The sequence below is a fragment of the Patella vulgata genome, chromosome 8 (assembly GCF_932274485.2).
Source record: "Patella vulgata chromosome 8, xgPatVulg1.2, whole genome shotgun sequence".
Taxonomy (NCBI): domain Eukaryota; kingdom Metazoa; phylum Mollusca; class Gastropoda; family Patellidae; genus Patella; species Patella vulgata.
In genome coordinates, this window is record NC_065886.2 from 1,080,425 (window position 1) to 1,096,166 (window position 15,742).

The following is a 15,742-nucleotide window of genomic DNA, read 5'->3' on the forward strand; positions in this document are numbered from 1 at the left end:
GTATCCATCTCTCGAAAATGTGGGTGTATCCTGCCTGGCAGCCACTGGGTATCTGATTTTAAAAACTTTTAAAAACTTGTTTTCTGTCCAATCTCTTGAAAAAGGTGGGTGTATCTTGCATGGCAATTGCTTGTTATCGATTTCGATGAAACTTGAATTATTGGTTTATCTCCTTAAGATTTGGACCCTTTTGTGTCAAGTAAAACATTCATATCTTTTCTTTGGAACATGACAATGAGAAATCACCAACTGTCCCTCGAACGGTGGCGGGTGGATGGCCTAATGGTTAGCTTGTGCGTGCTGTATCATAAGGTCTGTCCCACGATTGACATCACTCCTATATTTGGTTTCATTGTCCCCCGCCTTTCGAAGAAAGCAGGGGACTATTAAAATGGGTTCGTCCGTCTGTCTGTCTGTCCGTCTGTCTGTCCGTCTGTCTGTCCGTCACACTTTTTGGGACACAATAACTCTCTTCCTAATTGAGCTAGAATGTTCAAACTTGGTGTATGTGTTTATTAGGTCAATGCCTTGATGGAGTTCGAAGATGAGCATTTTCCGCTTAGGGTAAGCAGAGATAAGCAATTTGATTGGTTGATGCTTTGGGACACGATAACTCTCTTCCTAATTGGGCTAGAATGTTCAAACTTGGTGTATGTGTTGATTAGGTCAATACCTTGATGGAGTTCGAAGATGAGCATTTTCCGCTTAGGGTAAGCAGAGATAAGCAATTTGATTGGTTGATGCTTTGGGACACGATAACTTTTAATTGAGCTAGAATGTTCAAACTTGGTGTATGTGTTTATTAGGTCAATGCCTTGATGGAGTTCGAAGATGAGCATTTTCCGCTTAGGGTAAGCAGAGATAAGCAATTTGATTGGTTGATACTTTGGGGCACGATAACTCTCTTCCTAATTGAGCTAGAATGTTCAAACTTGGTGTATGTGTTGATTAGGTCAATGCCTTGATGGAGTTCGAAGATGAGCATTTTCCGCTTAGGGTAAGCAGAGATAAGCAATTTGATTGGTTGATGCTTTGGGACACGATAACTTTAGTTCTAATTAAGTGAGATTGATGAAACTTGGTGTATAGTTTCATTACAGTAATACCTTGACTAAGTTTGATAATGAGCATTTTCTTCTCAGGGTAAGCAGCAATTTGATTGGTTGATACTTTGGGGCACGATAACTCTCTTCCTAATTGAGCTAGAATGTTCAAACTTGGTGTATGTGTTGATTAGGTCAATGCCTTGATGGAGTTCGAAGATGAGCATTTTCCGCTTAGGGTAAGCAGAGATAAGCAATTTGATTGGTTGATGCTTTGGGACACGATAACTTTAGTTCTAATTAAGTGAGATTGATGAAACTTGGTGTATAGTTTCATTACAGTAATACCTTGACTAAGTTTGATAATGAGCATTTTCTGCTCAGGGTAAGCAGAGCGATACGCAATTTGATTGGTCGAGACTTTGGAAAACAATAACTCTCCTACTTTGATTGTTAGACTATAAGTAAAGATATACTGTTTGATTGTTCAATACTTTGTAAAAGATAATTTGTGATAAATTTATATGTGTCCTCTAATTATTTTCCTATTTCGGCGGGGGACATCAGCCTCACTGTTGGCTTGTTTTATCAGTGATTGAGGTATATATATCACACATTAATGGAATTACCCATGTAGATATTCTTTTCTTTATTTAGGTGTTGCACAGACAGCAATATCTTGTGGTGAATCTGAAGGAGTTGTAGGACAGCCACAAGTCCTAAGTTGTAGTATTTCTGGTAGTATAGAAAACAATATATTCTGGTATCGTTATAATGCAACTTATAACGAGAATATAGTTCAATGTTCTACTTCATTGGCCAAAACTGTTAGTACATGTGTAGCACCACCTGATTTAAGATCTCGGTATAATGTTAGCACTGAGAAACAACCCCCAAGAAAGCCATCATTTACAATTATCTCTGTATCAGAGGAAGATTTAAAAGTATTGTGGTTATGTTTGGACAGGATTACGTTCCCAGATAGAACATCAATACCCCCTTCTTCAACATGCAGTTTAAAACAAGGTTTGTACAATTTTGTAATTACCAAATTCAATGTTAGCACATACATTTCAGTCTAGACATCCGGGTTAGCAAAGTTTAATATTTCCATAATTTAGCACTGCAATATTATTTTGACCTATGCCAAATGGTTGTTTCATGTGGAATAATATAGAAGGAAACTATGTAAACACATCCATCACAGTTTCTTACCAAACATTATTTAACATATTATGTGACCTCTGCTGGCAAAATGAGTCGCAATAAGGAAATTTTGACAATCTAGTTATTGTTATTTTCACATTCTCCAACTCATTACCTGCAAAATGATGTATGGTTGGGTTGAATCGAGCTAAGATTGACTGAGTTGTGTCCGTTTGAAGCTGCCCAAGTCAGGAAAGCAAGTTTTGAGAAAAAGCAAGTTAAAGTGACGAACGCACTCTTGCTGTTTGATAGCTCCGGTAAAACAAATATAGCCTTATTTTAGTGTTACTGACCTGTAAATTATCTTATAAATCCTATTTAATTTTTCAAAAATATTTTTAAATCCAAGTCACAGTTGAAAGCCTTTACATAAACCTTTTTAAATAATTTTCTATCAAGGGAGGTAATTAAGCTCTAGATTTGATTTATTTCCTGTTCTAAAAATAGCTTTCCATGATGTAATACCTCTGCATGTGCTACAGTGGGATTCCCCTTTTTTCCCCCGTTTAGGCTACACAAAATAAATGTCTTGTTTCTCGGGCAACTGACAGCTAAAACTAGGGGGGGAGGGCGGTTTATTTTTTTTTTTTTATCTCATTTCTGGCTAGAGGATGGTGCAAAATAAAATTTGCCTATTGTTGAAAATTGTTGGGGCGGGAGGGCGGCCTTGTATTTTTTTTTTTTAATGAGAAAGTCATTACTTGTGTACGGTTTTGCTTTCAGTTATATATTATACATACTTAGAACATAAACCCAAAAATCAAGTCTACTCAAACACTGAACACTGACTGAAAGGAAAATAATTTTCCGTATTTAATTCACGTAATGTAGCTTACTAATGGTAATGGTGACAACCATAATTGAAATTGTTTTAAAATAAAATTCTGTACGACTATTAATAGCCGTCCATAATAACAACAATATTTTAAAGAGTAAGCCTCTGTCAGCATGTGTATCAAAAATAATCATCACGGTAAACGACACTTCGATCTAAATCTAGTATCGCTGGTTTATAATGATTGACCTAATTCCAACCAATGCATGTCACGTGTCATCGGGATTCGTGAAATGACTGTTTCTCAGGATATTTGGTGTGTTTCTCAGGATATTCGGTGTTCTATCTGGGGTTTATATCGAATGACTATTTAAATTTAACTAACAACTCGTCAGTAAAACCATCAAATGTGTAATCCAATTATTATTTTCCGGATTATCAAAACTACCGTAAATGTGCTAATGACCCAGATTCTGACTAAGGTATGGTGACTATCATCGTATCGTATTCGTAGCCACAAGTTATAATAATTAACCTGTTCTACGATTCATTGTTTTATAAGTAGGATTTTTTCATACATGGACCGACTGAAGCCGGCAATAATGAGCCGATTAAGATCGAATGATTGAAATACATTGCATTGTTGTCAATGACTTTAGGTGTTTAACACGAATCAAATTCTAGTTCACAAGGGGAGGTAATTAAAATCACGTGATAAAAAAATGGAGGTTCTTTCGATATCAATAAAAAAGACCCGTAAATGAGCGTTTACATCTGAATCAGTTTAATACATTTGAATGGATATTAACGAATGGGGCATGTAGATACATGCGGCATATTTTTTTTATGACTTGCTTATCGATGTTCGGGCGGGCGTTACATATTTTTTATTTTTCATCAAGACTAATAAATAGGCCGCACGCGCAACCAATTTTGCGTGCTAGCGGTGCCCGAGAAACAACTTATTTTATTTGTGTTGCCTTATAGAATTTTTTTTCCAAACTCATTGATAGTGAAATCTGTGAGAACATCACTGGCCTACCTGAATTTTTTCCTATTTTTTAAAATAGGTTTGTTAAAATGAAATATATAGCACCAATAAATTGGAATATGATACACTCAAAGCCATAAAAAACGCAATGCCAAATTCAAAGTTTATTTACTGCAACAACTTTTAACAAATGTATATAACAATTGACAAAATCGAGCTAACAAACATCTGTGGATAATTTCATGAAAGAATTCACTACAAATGTACAAAACCGAAACATCAGAAACCAATAAACAAAGCAGGGATCAGCTGAAGTCAATATCGGGTATGTCCACACTGGGCTCTTAAACATGCCTGAAGTCGAATTGGCATGGACTGGCACAGATGTCTCACTACACACTGTGGGGTTGTCTGCCAATGATTTTGGAGTGCCTGTGCTAACTCTGCAACAGTTGGTGGTGGCACGACTTGAGTTCGAACCCGTCGTCCATGTTCATCCCAAAGGTATTCGATCGGGTTCATGTCGGGATCGGGTTCAGAGGGCAGGTACACGTACAGCAAATATTGTTACCCTTGGCTTTATATACAAGAACATTTGCTTCACATTTAAACAGGAAGTGATAACAGATGTTCTAGTTTAATATTATTTAATTGCATACATGTGATACCTCCCGCAATTCGCGGGAGTCTCCCGATTTCACCCCTGATCTCCCGAGCTCCCGATCGGGAGACAAATACTCCCGCTTTTTCAATTCTTGTAATTTTATTTTTTGGGAATCAAAATTGTAATCAAATAGCATCGAAATAAAACAAGACAGACTTTTTTTTTTAAATGTTGTGTTGAATGTTGTTAACGGTACTATAATTAGTAACATGGCCTGAATACATTTCCGATGTTTTCGTATTTGGAACAATACCATTTAAATAACACGATAATTATTGTTTTTATACAAAATTAATAAAGTCCTGGTCGTAATATTCATGATTTTCGATGTTAAATGTAGTCGGAAGCTACGAGACCCGGAAGCTACCGCTTTGCAAAACTGAAAGTTTTCACGGCAATTTCACGGCAATTTCTGCACAATAAAACATAATTAAATAGTAATGTGAATGTTCAGAACAGGATGAATTAATAGGGCTTTTTTTTTACATACATTTTTAATTTGTAATGTGTGATTTTAAACTCATTACGGTTATGTTACCAATGTGGACAGCAAGGTAATTCAGACGGAACCAAGCTGATTGGGACCATGGCTGATTGGGACCATGGCTGATTGGGCCAAAAGTCAAAGCTGATTGGGACCACATTCCAGGCTGATTGGGACCACCACTAGGCTGATTAGGACCACACGATAAAAAATACTAGAAATTGAGGTTTTGATATTGAATTAAGTTTAAAGGAGTTTTATCTAGGCTATAACGTGACTATAATTATATGCTTTTATGTAGGCCTACGTTATTTATGTTTATATTCCATTTTTTTTATGTCACAGTTACTATATTAACAGAGATTATCTCATTAATCTTATGTCAATTATCAAACGTTTTATGCAATTTAAACAGACCATTTTTATTTTATTTTATAAACTTCGGGCTTGTTACGGAATCCATTATAGCCTATATATTGTGTGTAATTATACGCAGAAATACTGTTTAAACCAATTTATGCTAATTTCAATAAGTCATACAAATTTGAAAACTAATACTAGCAATACAGTAGCATAACGGAAATATTGGTTTGTAAAGGAATTGAATCGCCACCAAATGTCTCGTTATATGAAATAAAATGATATTTACTAATTAAAATATTATACAAAGAACAATTGTCTGTCATTTTTTCAACTTCACTCATTACAAAATATCGCATTCGTTGCAGTAATTATACTGATATGAGGCTATTTGACATTGGGTTACAATTTGGTAATACTGGGTAGTATTTATTGTCATGCAGACATATTTAAAACACTCTCGTCATTGGTCTGATCATGGTCCGAATCAGCCAAGAATCTGGTCCCAATCAGCCAAGAATGTGAAGCATCTTCTCTGTGATTTAGCTCATTTGTATTGAAGCCGTCATTCACTAATTACACTATTATTTGTGACTAATTACACTATTTATTGTCATAGTTGTCTTATTATCAAAAATATGCAAACATATTTTAAATACTCGCGTCATTTAAGTAATGGTCCGAATGAGCCTTGTCGTAGTCCCAATCAGCCAAAAATCTGGTCCCAGTCAGCCAAGAATCTGGTCCCAGTCAGCCACAAATCTGGTCCCAGTCAGCCAGGTCCCAATCAGCCATGGTCCCAATCAGCCAATTACCATTCAGACCATGTGACATGAACATTATGTCGTCTGCAGTTGGAATTTGTTTAGCACACGTAAAGGATCGTACATGAATGGTGTTGAAAATATCATCAACAATACAATTCATACCGTGTGTGATCAGTAACTTGCAAGTTATGCACAAAATATGAATAATGTTTTTCAAAATGACAATAACCACCAAAATTTAATAACCATAGCTACCGGAATGTAAATGGGCTATCAAGGCAAAGTAAACTGTTAGTGTTACATTTAAAATATGTAACTGCACATCAAATAACCAAAACTGCTTATCAAAAGTTTTTAAATTTATCAATGTTGGCCTAGGCTACATGCATATTAAAATGATATTAAAATATATAAAATATGTAAATTAATTTGTCTTTTATTCATGGTGGGTGGGTAATTTTAACGCGTGATTAAAGTCTCCCTCTTTTGACCTTAATTCTCCTGACATTTTTACAAAAATCTCCTGACATTTTACTTGTGGCCAATCACATGTATGTAATTGTTATCTGAGATAAATATATATATATGCTAATTACAGAAACTACAACCATTATACCAATTACAACAACTGAAGGTAATTTACTCATTTTCCTGTTTTACTTTCCTTTTGTTCACTTTTAGTTAACCTTCTTAAACTTAACAAACAAGGGACAGTAGCAAATATATCTGAATCCGTAATATCAGTAATTTCTTGGAACGGCCATCAGTAATTTCTTTAAACAGTACTTTCTTTAAATGGCCATATTAAATATAAAAGTAAACTAGATATGGTACTACAAGGTTCCCGCGATCCTTGAAAATCCTTGAATATCCTTAAATTTAAAATTTCATTTTCAAGGTCTTGAATATCCTTGATTTTCGCGGAAATAGGAAAATATCCTTGAATTTCAGTTGAGATCCTTAATTTTGTTTCAAATGTCTTCAATTCCTTTTAAATATGAGATTATAACGATAGTTGGTAATGTTTTGGTTATTTTTAAGATGAAAAATTGTAACTTTAGGCTAACAAATGTCCTTGAAAATCCTTGAATTTGAGGTATATTTATCCTCGAATATCCTTGAAAAAATGTTTGACGAAGCCGCGGGAACCACAGCTATATAACTTTGGTGGTAGTTCATCATGTTAACCTAAGCCTAGCTAAGGCCGTATTAAATTAATTCTATACTGACACGTTTATAAAACACCACTAATACGGATGAAAACTGGTTCTTAGACAAGCTGTCAAAAAAAAAGGTTTCTATTTTATCAAAGGATCACTACTTGACAAAGTGAATACACTGTTTTAAAAAAACAGGTTATGTGGCCCTTTTTATACGCCCACATTGAAATTGAATATTGTCGTCGCCCCCGTCTGTCCGTCTGGCGTCCACAATTGCTTGTGGACGCTCTAGGGTCTAAAGTTAATATCTGGTTGACTTTAAATGTATACACAGTGTTTAAGGTCATGAATATTTTCGGATAATTACTTAATGAGGTGTTATTCTTAATCAGATTTTAGTGTATTATAAATGTTTCATTACCGAAAAAAGTAATAATATGCGACCAGTCTTGTTGACTGCCCGGATGATTTAGCTGCTGTGGGCGTATGTTTCGTTGCCTGGCAACCTATCTTTAATTGACACCGGATTATCTGAGAATTATGGCCTTCTACATGGCCCTACAAGACAAACCTTCTATAAAATTCATTTCAAACAATCTTTAAATTATATTAACCTCATACAAGAATAATAGTTTCAAGTCAAAATTTCCGTTTTATCTGCCCATATTGAAATGCGGTCGTATATCGTTGTAATCTATGTGGATACAAAATGTCGTCGCCCCTGTCGACCTGTGTGTCCGTCTTTTCGTCCACATTTTGTTCATAGACACTGACACTCTATAGGTGACAATTTTGACGAAACTTGAAATAGGGGTTTATATTCATAAAATCTTGGTTACTTTCGATATTGGCCAATATCAAACCATACATGTAGCTTCATGGATTATGGTCCCTGATTGTACGAACAATAACGTTTTTAACTTGTGGATCCTCTGGAGGTCACAATTATTATCTGATTTAAAAATATTCGTTAAATATATCACTGTTACGATGATTTTCTTGAAAATTGGAACAAAACTGCCCGACAAAATGGCAGCTCCTTGTACACATAGTGTAAAAGTATGTATTACCAAGGTTGTGGACCAGTGATGGGATTTCAAAAAATTTCATATCAGACATTTTTTCCCGAAAATAAAGGGGCATAACTCTTACCGTAATTTAAGCAGAAGTTTTCAAAACACAATTAAGAATCATGTGTCAACAAAATATATTCAAATTCATATGTAAAAAAAACCCCAGTAATATTCCTACAAAATGCCAATCTGTTTCAAACTCCCCCAAAATTACCGTATTTTTCGGGTCATACGTCGGTACATTTTTCAGCAAAGTCCGACATTCGTCTGATACTCAGTTTCGATTTATATACGGAAGGTAAAAAAATGACATCCCGAAATTTATTTGGCCGTAAACCGTAGTTAACGACGCCCTAATGAGCGAGTGTAACCAACTTCTAAATAATTGCATTCGACTGTAGCATGCGCTATCGTCTAAAACCATTAACTACTTACGTCATTCCAATCGAAATATTCGTCAACATTTCTTAGCGGGTTTATTTATTTATTTAAAGACATAAACCCCCTTCAAAATATGATCATAAATCCGACAATATGCCATCAAAATAGAATCTTTTCTCGAACATCAGGCGTATTGGATTCAGCACGTATACATCTCTTAATTTCACGTGTCTCGCGAGATTTGTACTTTCATTTTAATTACTGAACTCTATAAGCGCCATGTGTGTGAAATATCTTTAATTAACTTCGCTTCCACCAAAAATATATCACAGACAAGTTATCGGATACAATGTATGTTGATTTGAGGTGTTATATACTATCAGGATATGTGACATATATGACTAATTTCTTTGTGTTATTGTCCGACACAAAGGAGATTAAAACGTGAGACAATGGTCAATGGAGAAATCACGGGTTAATCAGATTAAGTTTCTAATCACTCTTATTGGATTGATATATCGTCCGACAAAGGAGAAGCAATGATTGCTGTTCAGGATTGATTTGATGAATTGTCCGATAAAGAATTAGTTCAGCCAATCAAGGCAGAATAGTAGTTAATCAAGGTAGGTGTGTAAGACGATATAACACGATAAATAGTCGATCACTTAATTACCTTATCAATCCAGCCTATTATCAACGATAATCGGGTTGCACAGTAGTTATACACTCAGTACACTATATTCCCGGTCGGACAATTTTGGGCATTTCGAAAAACGATTCGGACAAGTCCGGAATATACGGGTAAAATCCCATCACTGTTGTGGACCCTCTAGATGTCACAATTTTGGTTCGATTTTTATAAAACTTAAAATATATGTTTATGTCTCAAAGATCTCGGTAACTGTCAATATTCACGCATATCAGACTGTAATTTCATGGATTATGGCCACTTATTATTGTACAAAGAATCAAATTGTTGGTTTTTTTTGGTTTTTTCTTAGCTTGTTCTGGTCCATCTTGTGCAAAATGTGGGTGTATCATGCATGGCAACTGCTGGGTACAACTGAATTGGCTGACAGATTTTCAAGTTATTTGTAGAGGGATAATAATTAATTTAGGTCCCTGTTTTCAGACTTATTGAACACTTCCAGAAAGCAAACTTGAAAACCAGTTGATTTTATAGATAGATCTATGTATGGGTATATCCGTTGTGTTTGTATCAATAAGGAAGAATGAATAAAGGATATTTAATGTCTGTTCTAGAATATCTGTGTGAAGTAGAGATTGTAAAATCAACGAGGAAGGTTAAACATGATCTATAACCACTACCATATTTATCATATTGACCTATAATAATACCATATATATTATAATAAACTAGATATACACATATCATATCAGCCCCAACATATATCTATACAGGTCATGGGTCCCATGAAATGGGGTTTAACATCCTACTGTTCTGCCCCCAACTGGGCTAATAAAGACTGCCATATGCCATACATTGTGCTATGAGAAAGGTTTGCCGGAACAGTGGCGCTTCAGCCTACTCTTGTATTTTATGTCGAGGGTTCTTTTACGTGCATGCCAATGTATACACAGGATCTCGGCTTTTCATCTTTTCCAACGACTAAAGATTGTCCCTTGCCAGGCCCTCTGTCCTACACCACTGATAATGAGGAACGATGCCGGAAAATCAAATGAAGTTAGCCACTGTCTCACACTAGGGACCGGGTATCGTCCAGACTTTACGAAAAAAGGAAAGAAACTAAGCTTATCGTCAAGAATTTGATACACGTATCCAGCTAATAGATTGCCGTCAAGAATGTGTTAAATGCCGTCAGAATTCCCCAAAAACCGCCCAGTTTAAGAAACACCGTTTACTTTTGACAACGACCGTCTGCTTTACGACCATCCAGTTTCTCGGGATGTTTTTTAGAAATGAACACTACCATTTAGATTTGAAAGGGTTTTAGTTTTTAGACAAGGCGTTTATTTTCCCGGACGTTGTCGAGAAATGAACAGAGTGTTTAATTATTTAAGGCGTTTAGATTTTACGCCAAATTACCACTTTACCGAGAGCCGTCTAGTAACTTACGGGTGAGTAGTAATGCAATGCCGTTTACTTTTCATGTCTTGTAATTAGTTTGCCCAGTGTCATTTAGAAAACTTAGGGCGTTTATTTTTGTATGAAATATTTAATTTCTGTCTCACAATTTTAGAAACTATGTTCAGATTTAGAATCTGGGTATAGTGTCTAAGATTCTCGAATGAATTGCATATTTGTTGAATATCGTCAATCTTCGGTATTGCTGACGTCCGTTGGGAAAAGTCGATTTACAATGAATTGACAATTGTCCGTACATTCCCTTGTTTTTATTCATTCTATACTTAATAAAAACATGGTAATGCACTGACTTTTTCTCATATTGACAGTCAATACTTTTTATTTGCCCACATTTTCATGTGGACGTATATTGTCGTTGACCCTGGACGTCCGTCCGTTCGTCCACAATTTGTTTGTGGACACTCTACAGGTCACAATTCTTATCCGATTTTGACGAAACTTGAAATATAGGTTTATCTCCAAAAGATCTCGGTTCCTTTCGATATTGGCATGTATCAGATAGAAACTTCATAGATTATGGCCCCTGTTTGTACGAAAAATCACGTTTTTAGCTTGTGGACACTATAGAGGTCACAAATTTTATCTGATTTTGTTGAAACTTGAAATGTAAGTTGATAACCCAAAGATCTCGGTTCCTTTCGAAATTCGGGCATATCGGACTGTTACTGGATTTAGATCAAATCATTCATGTGCTACTGCACTGATCCGAATGACAGATAATTGGCTTGATGCTATCGATAATGGTGCGATGAGTGGTATAGTGTATCTTGATTTTAGCAAAGCATTTGATCTCATTGATCATAAGCTTATTATTGAAAAACTACATCTTTATCGATTTGATAATAATTCACAAATTTTGATTGAATCATATCTTGACTCACGGAAGCAAAAAGTATGTTTAGGATCAATTACCTCCTCAATTACTACAGTCAAATGCGGGGTTCCACAAGGTTCGATCCTGGGTCCTCTCCTATTCCTAATTTTTATAAATGATCTCCCACTCAATATTGAATCAAGTCAGATAGATTTGTTTGCTGATGACAGTACCCTGCATTGTTCACACAAAGATATTTTATCCATCGCCAATAATCTCCAAAATGATCTCTATTTGGTTGCTAAATGGTGTGAAAACAATGGGATGGTAATCAATCCTTCCAAAACAAAATCAATGCTGATTTCATCAAAACACAAAAGAAATCAGAAAAACCTAACTTTATCACTCCATGGTGAGAAAATTGAGACGGTTACTACCGCAAAATTACTTGGAATTCAAATTGACCAAGACCTTAATTGGGAAGCACAGATAGCAGATATGTCTAAAAAAACTTGCATCAAAAATATTTCTCCTAAATAAGATAAAAGATCATTTACCTTACGAGACAAGAATTTTGTTTTATAACAGTTACATACTACCAATATTTGATTATTGCTCTATTATTTGGGGAAATGCTACCAAAAGTAGATTAGACATTCTTTTAAAATTACAAAAGAGGGCAGCAAGAGCTATTCTTGATGCACCGATTGAAACTCCGTCCACCTCTTTATTTACTAAACTCGGTTGGCTTACCCTTACACAGAGGATTCTTTACAATAAAATTGTCTTATCATTCAAAATTATTACATTTAACACTCCACTTTATCTAAATTTCTATTTTATTGAAAAATCTCTTGTTTCCAAAACGGATATCTTGCTCCGTTCACAGACCAGTAAATCTCTTTTTCTTCAAAAATGCAAAACGGAATCCATGAAACGTACTTTTCATTATTCTGCATGTCTTTTATGGAACAATCTGCCTTTTGATATAAAGATGTGTAAAAATGTTGAAAATTTTAAGATTAAACTGAAAACTCATTTATTTTGCACACTGAAGGAACCATAATATTCAACTGATGACATTATTTTTAACTTGCAACTGCATTCTATTTTATTTTGTGTGTAATTATAGTGTTCTTCCTATATTCTACTTGTATAATGTATATGTTTTGTAGTTTGGGAGTGACTTATCAAACTTCCCACTTTAAAATGCTATTGCATTTCTAATGATTTTAAATTTATCCTGATATTACATGTATATATGTCTTTGTAGTTTAGGAGGGACCTATGGAAGATTAGTTTTTTTGCAAACTAAATACGTTGCCTCATTAAATAAAGTTTTTATTATTATGGCCCCTGATTGTACGAAAAATCACGTTTTTAGCTTGTGGACCCTATAGAGGTCAAACCGTATTATTATATCACCGTTACACCCTAAGGACGAATGAGTTCGAATTTCATGAAAATCGGCCCAAAATTGACAGACAAAATGGCCGTAACTTCCTGAATTATGGCCCCTGATTGTACGAAAAATCGCTTTCTTTTTAGCTTGTTCTCTATCCATCTCTCGAAAATGTGGGCGTATCCTGCCTGGCAGCCGCTGGTTTTTTCAATTGTCAGATATATGCTAGTCAAGTTGTCCACACGAAAAATCTGGTTAAAGCGAGAATTTCAAATTTTCTAAGAAAGTCAAAACATAATTATTTCTATGTCTTTTGCTCAATAGGTTATCAACTCACTATTATACAATCATGGGCATTATTTCCCACCCTTAAAAATCTATGACACAGGAAATAACAACACAATTACCTCCCCTGTTTTGCTATTGACAACATGGGGCAGCCATTTTTCAACGTTGGAATTTGAAGTTAAAAATGATATTTTTGCCAATTTCTCAGCTGGCAATAGCGAATTATAGGATTAATAGGATTATTCTTTAACAAGGTAGGACTGTTTATGGATACCATCTATATTAAGGCTTTATTTTAATACATTTTAAAAATATAACTTGAAAATTTGAAATTTCCGCTTTAAGTCATCCACGCTGCATTGGTTGACTCGTCCATTTCGGGATGTAGCATAAGTCGTCCACACGACATTTTGTAATGTTAGGGACGCAGAAATATTCATAGTCAGTATAATATGAGTGTTTGATATAAGTATAATTTTCTTTACGCCAAGTGGCAGACTCGCCAATCTAGAGCAGTCGCATTTATAAATAACAAACAACAAAATAAATCACTTTATTCAATAACAATTTCATTAATACATAACGTCACTACACAGCCACTAAACGACTCACCTCTATAGTCCCTGGTCACTTTTCTTCCCCAGTTCATATAATTCCCATTTTGTAAATATTTTATCATGAATAGTGTCCAACGTCTTCCTTTACATACGCTTTAGCTTATTTTCCGAACATGCCAATTCTCGGCGCCAATTTCACTAAAATTACATCGCCTACAATTGAGCGATCCTCGATGCAAAGCTTTCAACTTGTAATATAGTCCCTTTCCTGTAGGTTGGTTTCACCATAACAGAATTACCCTGTGATATAACAGATCAAAGAATAAACTGCACGTAGTCACTTTTTCGACACTTGTTATCTTCAGTTGTTCAGACTACCTGGAACCTCAGATAACCCAACGTTAAAAGAAAGCATGCAGTGTCCACCTTACAACAGGTTCCATTGATTTATTTTTATACGCCCGTCCGTCGTCCACAATTTGTTGTGAACGCTCTAACTCCCAAAGTTATCATCCGATCTTTCTGAAATTTACATGCATTATTTAAATTAGTGACACTAAGAAGCCTATTGAATTTCAGCAATTTCCGTTTATTACCTCTAGAGGTATGGCCCTTGTTTCACTTTATTGAACCTTGTGAACGCTCTAACGCCAAAAGTTATCATCCGATTATTCTGAAATTTATATGAATTATTTAGATTACTGAAACGAAGAAGCCTATTGAATTTCGGCAATTTCCGTTTATTACGTCTAGAGTTATGGCCCTTGTTTCACTTTATTGATCCTTGTGAACGCTCTCACGTCAAAAGTTATCGTCCGATGTTTCTGAAATTTATATGCATTATTTAGATTGCTGAAACGAAGAAGCCTATTGAATTTCAGCAATTCCCGTTTTTTACATCTAGAGTTATGGCCCTTGTTTCACTTTATTGAACCTTGTGAACGTTATAATTCCAAAAGTTATCATCCGATCTTTCTGAAATTTACATGCATTATTTAGATAGGTGAAACAAAGAAGCCTACTGAATTTCAGCAATTTCCGTTTATTACGTCTAGAGTTATGGCCCTTGTTTCACTTTATTGAACCTTGTGAACGCTCCAACGCCAAAAGTTATCATTCGATCTTTGTGAAATTTATATGCATTATTTAAATTAGTGAAACGAAAAAGCCTATTGAATTTCAGCAATTTACAATAATTACTTCTAGAGTTATTGCCATTGTTTCACTTTGTTAAACCTTGTAAATGCTCGATTGATGATATTATCATCCTGTATGTATGAAATTTATATGCATCATTTAAATTTGTGAAACAGGTCTATTGAATTTCAGCAATTTCCGTCAATAATTTCTAGAGTTATCGCGATTGTGAACGTTTGAATGACAAAAGTGATCATGTGATCTGTATGAAATTTATATGCATTATTTAAATTAGTAAAATGAAAAAGCCTGTCAAATTTCAACAATTTCTGTAGATTACTTCCAGAGTTGAGACCCTTGTTTCAGTTTGTAGAACCTTGTAAACCCTCAAACGACAAAATTTATAATCTGATCTGTATGGAACTGTCTTGTAAAGGCCCCCAATTACCTACAAAGAAATAAATATGTGACAACCCTTGACGACCGCTCGGACGATTTAGCTGCTGTGGGCG

General features: G+C 35.1%; 1 long non-coding RNA gene across 3 annotated transcripts in view; it reads left to right on the forward strand.

Moving 5' to 3' along the window:
* The window catches only part of LOC126829996 (uncharacterized), a 71,968-nt gene that overhangs the window by 24,000 nt on the left and 32,226 nt on the right, over positions 1-15,742 (forward strand). For 2 of the 3 annotated variants that reach the window (XR_008789082.1, XR_008789081.1), the window contains exon 3: positions 1,701-2,069. This is a non-coding gene — a long non-coding RNA (uncharacterized LOC126829996). Of the gene's footprint in view, positions 1-1,700; positions 2,070-6,888; positions 6,925-15,742 lie in introns of all 3 variants that reach the window. The other variant, XR_008789083.1, reaches the window with a different exon arrangement.